The following is a 6,406-nucleotide window of genomic DNA, read 5'->3' on the forward strand; positions in this document are numbered from 1 at the left end:
TATTTACTCACTAACTAGAAATTATAGTCTATGAATAATAATTTTATAACTGCACAGCGTTTATTGTAAATGATATTTACAGTGAGATTGAAAATTTCCACTTTCAATTCCATACAAATTTTATATTTTTACATTTTTACTCGTGGATTGACCAATAGTTGACTACACTGAATAATCAAAATTATCTTTAATTCACTTTAAATACAACAAACACTTCAACTGAAACTTCAACTATTATTTGAATGTCTATCGCCTTACTAAATCACTTCGCGTACCGCACTGTAACGTCCACTTAACTGTGTCGATATCCTCGTAGCTAGCCTTTAAATATCATAATCGAATGCCGTAGAAATTTCGCTGAAGTTCCGTCAAAATCGGTAGCATTATTCTCGTTACTTCTAGAGTGGTGGAGAATCATCATACATTCGCACGCTCTTAGCTACGTCACGTTTGGATTATGGTTACCAGTGGCGGCTGGCGTTATTTTCTTTTGGGCATGATTTATAATACTACCCCCGTCCCTAAGGTTGTTCGCCCCCAACAACATTCCAAGAGGGGACATCACGACCCATGTAAGGACTCAGCCTCTCTTAGGCTTGCTTCTGGGTGACAATTGTATTCTGTACACCAGATCGTTTATCTTTTTGGTTACCAAGTAAGGTCCTTGCCAGTCTCTGCAACTTGGGATATAAACGACGTTGGGGTTGGTAGAGCCACACTGCATCGCCCTCTTCGAAGCTCACTGGCAGCGACTTTTTGTCAAATGTCATCTTCATCCTGTCGCTGGAAAGCTGTAATTTGGTCCTGGCAAATTCGTGTACATTTTTCAGTCTCTCCTTCAGGTCATTCGCATACTCTGAAAGAGGTATTCTATTTCGACCCTGATCCGAGTGTAGTTCTTGGGGTACTCCGTTCCTGGCAATTACGTTCTGCAACAGGGCTTCTGCTACCGTTTTAGCCTCTTGGTTGGGTACGGCTACTACTCTAGGCCATTTGGAGAAGTAGTCCATCACAATTATAAGGTACTTTACCGGATGTGGTCATAGGGAGTGGTCCCAAAATATCGACTGCGATTCTTTCAAAGGGCACCCATTGAGGTACTGCTTCAACTTTCCTCTCTGCCTTGTCTTCGGACCCTTTCTCAAAGAGCACAGGTCATAGCGCTTACACCACTCTTCCACGTCTCGACGGCAATTGACCCAATAGTACCTCTCACACACTCTCGCTAGAGTTCTATTTACTCCGAAATGCCCTTCAGAGTGACCATCGTGGAGCTGTTCAAGGATACTCAGGGTACACGCCTTAGGAAGGATCGTCTGGAATCTGTGGGTTCTTTCATCCGGGCTTTCCCATCTCCGAGTAAGAAGGTCATCTCGAATGCTCATGAAGTCCCATTGGAGTCAGTAACTCTTTTCCTGCTGGTCGTGCTTGGAAATCTCTTGCCATTCCGGTCTCGCTCCTTTGGCAATCCATTCTCATACAGTTTTCAAGATGGGATCCTCCTTCTGCGCTACGATGATGTCTTGCCTCGTCAGAAAGGTAGTGTCACCGTCAGAGGCTGTTGAGGATCGTACCACACCATGGTCAGTTGATTCCTCAAATTGTCTGTCCCTATCCCTGGACAAGGACCCTTACAGGTTGCTTGCATCCGGCAAAATTTGCTGCGTTTCCGTGACTCTTTCCTTTCTGATGTTGAATTTCAAAATCGTAAGTTTTTAACTTTTCGATCCACCTAGCTATTGTCCTTCTGGTGTTCTGAAGTTGAATAGGTATCAAAGTGCTGTGTGGTCTGACCTTATCAAAAATGCGGCCATATAAAAAGGAGTGGTAGTGATCCACCGATTTGACCACTGCGAGGAGTTCTTTTCTAGTAACGCGGTAATTTTTTTCGGATGTTCCCAGGAACTTACTAAAATAGCTGACAACTTCTTCTTCCTCTTGTACCTGGGAAAGTACTTGTCCTATTCCAAGAAATTAACTGTTTACTGGAAGAGGCAGCACTTCTTGGTATTGATCTACAAATGAGCATTGCGCAGCCTCGTGAAAACACTCAAGTTTGACAGATTTTCGTCAAAACTTTTACGGTCACTATGTCATCAAGATAGACGAAGCACGTTTTCCAGGTAAGTCCTCTCAGCACCAACTACATCAATCGTTCAAATATCGCGGGTGCATTGTATAATTCGAACGGCATGAACTTAAACTGATATAATCCATTGCCGGTGGAGAAGGCAGTCTTCTCTTTATTCTCGAGGCGAACGGCCACCTGCCAATATCCGTTTTTCAGATGTAATGTTAAGAACCATCTGCATTCGGCCAAGATGTTCAGGGTGTCATCTATTCTAGGAAGAGGGTGAGTGTCCTTTCTGGTGACATCATTTAGCCTCCTGTAGTCTAAGCAAAATCTCGTCGATCCATCTTTATTAGTCACTAACACAGGTAACAGAGGGTTTTTGATTCCTCGATTACTCCTTCCTCCAACATGTCCTTAACAACGGATGTAGCTTCGTCTTGCTTTGAGGAGGGAAGACATCTCGGTGGTTGGCGTATGGGCTTGGCATCGCCAGTATCGATGCGATGTTGAACTAGATCCGTTCGATCAATGATTTTGCCCTTCACAAACATATCGTTCTCTTCTTCGACGAATCGGGTGGCCTTGCATAGTTCTTCTTTAGACAGATGGTTTCACGTATTTTTGAAAGAGTCTATGAGTTCCTTTGCGTGTTGTTGAGCACGCTGTAGAGGGACTTATTCTGCGATCCTGATGATTTTCCTCGATAGGTTCACAGGTGCCTATTACTTGCCCTTTCTTGAGAGTCACCCTGTTATTATTAGGGTTGATAATTCTTACTAGAATGGTCGACGAGGGATCTGGCCACGATAATTCCTGATTCAGAGCCATTGGATGGCTCTCTCAATGCTGTATTCAAGCCGCCAGGTCCAGCAATTTCCACTTGAATAATTTTCTCGGTATTGGGAGAGATTCTGGAATCTTCCAGTATAACCACCTTGGCGCTGTCTCTCATTTCCAACCTTCAACAGTTTGTTTCTTATGTCAGCCACGAATCCGTAGCGGGACATGATGTCTAGTCCCAGAATGAGAATTCGTCGACGATGTTGGCCACTAATACCATTGTTCCTATTTCGCAATTGCCAAGCCTTGGTCTCACTTAAACTTCTCCATAGGCTGTCAATCTATTTCCAGAACAGGTACTACCGATAATTTTTTCAAAATGCTTGTTAGAAATGTCGGCTCTCATTACTCGTTGCTCCAGTATCGATGGCGAAAAGGCACTAATGATTATTCAGAAATCCGTAGACAACTAAGCTGTTACTGTTGCGTCCAATCATGGAAATCGAATACCTGGGGGCTTGGGATGCAGTAGCCAAAATGTACTTTTTTTAACGTAGGCTGAATTTGGTTTTTCCAAACCCTGTCGCTCCAGTTCGGGTGATCTCGAACGTCAGTCCCTTCTTTTTGGAGGTGATGGACAGTCCGCCTTAAATGTCCTTCTCTGCCGCAATTATAGCATTCAGGCCGTCTTCTTGCCTTGGGTGCAGTTCCATTCGTCAAATATTTCTTAAAGAGTTCTTCAAGACCGACCATGAGTCGATCTGTTCCTTCGTCTTCCTTTTCATTGATGACCCTCACTAGAACCTTTCGTTGTTGTCATGAAGCATTTATAGCAGCTTCAAATTCTAGGGCATAAATTATATGGCTTCATTCAATGTTTTATGACGTGCCATTCTCAATAACTGCTGTAGCCCCGTGTCACGAACCCCGTCGATGAAACTATGGACGCTAATTCAGTGGGTGAAGTTATCAGGTTCTTCTAGGTAGGCGAGTCTTACCAACCTTTTGACTTCAGCCCCAAATTCTTGCAAACTTTCTGATGGACCCTGAGTTCTCACCTTCAATTGAGCTTGGTAGACTTGTTGAAGATGCTCACTACCATATCTGACCTCCAAACCTGATACGACTGCTCAATAATCCTTCTGCCTATTCACTGGAATATTTTGCAGAATTTCTGAAGCCTTTCTTCGTAGTGTCAGTATAAGAGATGTTGCTTTCTCTTCATTTTTCCATCCATTATTTTCCGCAGCGGCGATAAATTGACCATGAAGATTCGCCATAGAAAGTTGGAGTTTTAATAAAACTACTGCTAGAAGGGAGAGGTGTCGCTTCCGATTTGCATTTTTCCACAGCAATCCTCTTCGGTTCCGGTAATAATTTCCGAAGTTCCCGAAACTTCAACTATTATTTGAATGACTAACGACTTATTAAATCACTTCGCGTACTGCAGTGTAATGCCCACTTGACTGTGTCGATATCCTCGTGGCTAGCCTTTAAATATCGTAATCGAATGCCGTAGCAATTTCGCCAAAATTCCGTCACAGCATATGTAACAATGTTAACTATACTGTGGTTCCGTGGAAATCGGTAGCATTATTCTAGCTGCTTATGCTTACCAGTGGCGGCCAGCGTTATTTTCATTCGGGCATGATTTACAACAATATTCAGTATGGGTTTTAATTGATAAATTAACGTTTTTGAATAGATTTTAATTTTTTTTTAATTTCATTATTTTCATTATCAGATATCAGAGATCAGTAATTACTGTGGTTGATTGTAAGACCGAGACAATAAGCTCTTATGATGTAAGAAATAAGATACATATGTTTTCGAATGAAAATTGGAAAGATATCTAAAGAAAACTGCATCGATTGTTGTTTCATGTCTTGTGGTAGGCTCATTCCGGTTATTATTGATTTGTAATTATACTTTACCTTGTAGAATGTTCACCTAGAGTTGTCCATCTTCGGACGCGAAGTTAACATTGAAATCTCCTGCTAAAATTAGTGGCAACGTATATAACTTTCTCTTAATTCTGCAGAGCCTACTCGACGATAAATGTGTGCACGAAACTCTCTCTTGCCCCTATAGCAATATACAAAACGTAACTCTCTTTCAATCTTCACTAACTTATACATCCCTTTCAACTTCTATTCGCCCCGTCCGATCACATTTCGTAAAGATGTTGTCACGCATTCACCAGCTCACTCCCCAAGTCAAGTCCCCCAGAGGGGGGAATAATTCTTGAGTTATCAGAACCTGTTTCTAATAGAAATTGACTGCTACTGAGTAATGGAAATAGCCGACATTCCTATGACTTTGAAAAAGAGTGCTTAAGTATCCAGGGTTTGTATATAGGGAGAGTTACGGAATATCAAAGATTTTTGACAGTACGTTTGTGATGTCGGGACTGAATTAGTTCGGTATACATATAATTCATTTGTTTCCTATTTAATACATTTATAATCCTGCAGATGTTCGCAATGTGGAGAAACTAGGTTAAAAGCAAAAGCTGAAAGTAATTGAAAAAACATTAGAATTTCTTCAATAATTAATTCTACCAAAATTGTAACGTGCTCTTATTCTTCTTTGAAAATTATTTAAAGAAACCGTAACTTTCAACATTCAATGCATAAAAAATTTTTTGCGAATCACTGATCCTTTCTCTGTTCAATTAGGCAGATTCTCTTAATGGATCTAATTTGAACATACAAATATACATACTTACAAAATATGTTGAAATCTGTTTTTTTCAACCAGCTGTCATAGATCTAATAAATGAATAAATTCATCTATTGGCGCGTTTCTATTGGTTGAAGCAAACATCAGAAATTTTCGAAAAAGACTAAACAAATAAATGACGTCATTGGAGGAATACGGATTTCCGCTTACTGCATGTATCCTCCTCTAAAGTCGTAGTCGGCTAATTTTCGTAAACCCCCTATATACGAACCCTGTTGTTGCATAAAATATTTTGTTATATCTTAATGAAAATTTCATAGTTGAAATGAAAGTGCAGATGAATGTTGGTCAGCATAAATTCACCTAAAAGTCAAAATCCTAAAAGTTCAAAATCGGAAACTTTCAAGGTCAAGGTTCAAAAATTAAGCCTATAACATGAAAGGTAGCGTTAATGATTTAGGTTCACACTGTACTTTTTTTTTGAGACTAAAATTCAGACAAACAGGATTTGAGATGTATAAATTGACCCTTGAAGTTAAATATTCAAAAAATACTTTATTGTGAGATTTTCACTAAACATTTGTTTGAAGGTGATTGACAATGTTTCGTGATGAATTTCACTAGTTCGGACTTCCATTGTGTACTATATAAAATGATTTGAAATCCCTGAAACAAGTAAAAAAGAATAATTAAAAAAGAATAGTTGAAAATAACAATTATATTAAGCAACAATAAACCTGAAATGAAATGATAGTGAAATAACCTACAAGTAAAAATATAATAATTGAATAAATAAAAATTAAAGTAATGAAAAAAGAAAATAATAAAAAATAAAAAAGTGTAGAGATTCCAAGTCACGTTAGTTCACGA

This window comes from Leptinotarsa decemlineata, unplaced genomic scaffold (genome assembly GCF_025532065.1).
Source record: "Leptinotarsa decemlineata unplaced genomic scaffold, Ldec_3_MD MMD2_tig00002159_RagTag_RagTag, whole genome shotgun sequence".
NCBI classification, from domain to species: domain Eukaryota; kingdom Metazoa; phylum Arthropoda; class Insecta; order Coleoptera; family Chrysomelidae; genus Leptinotarsa; species Leptinotarsa decemlineata.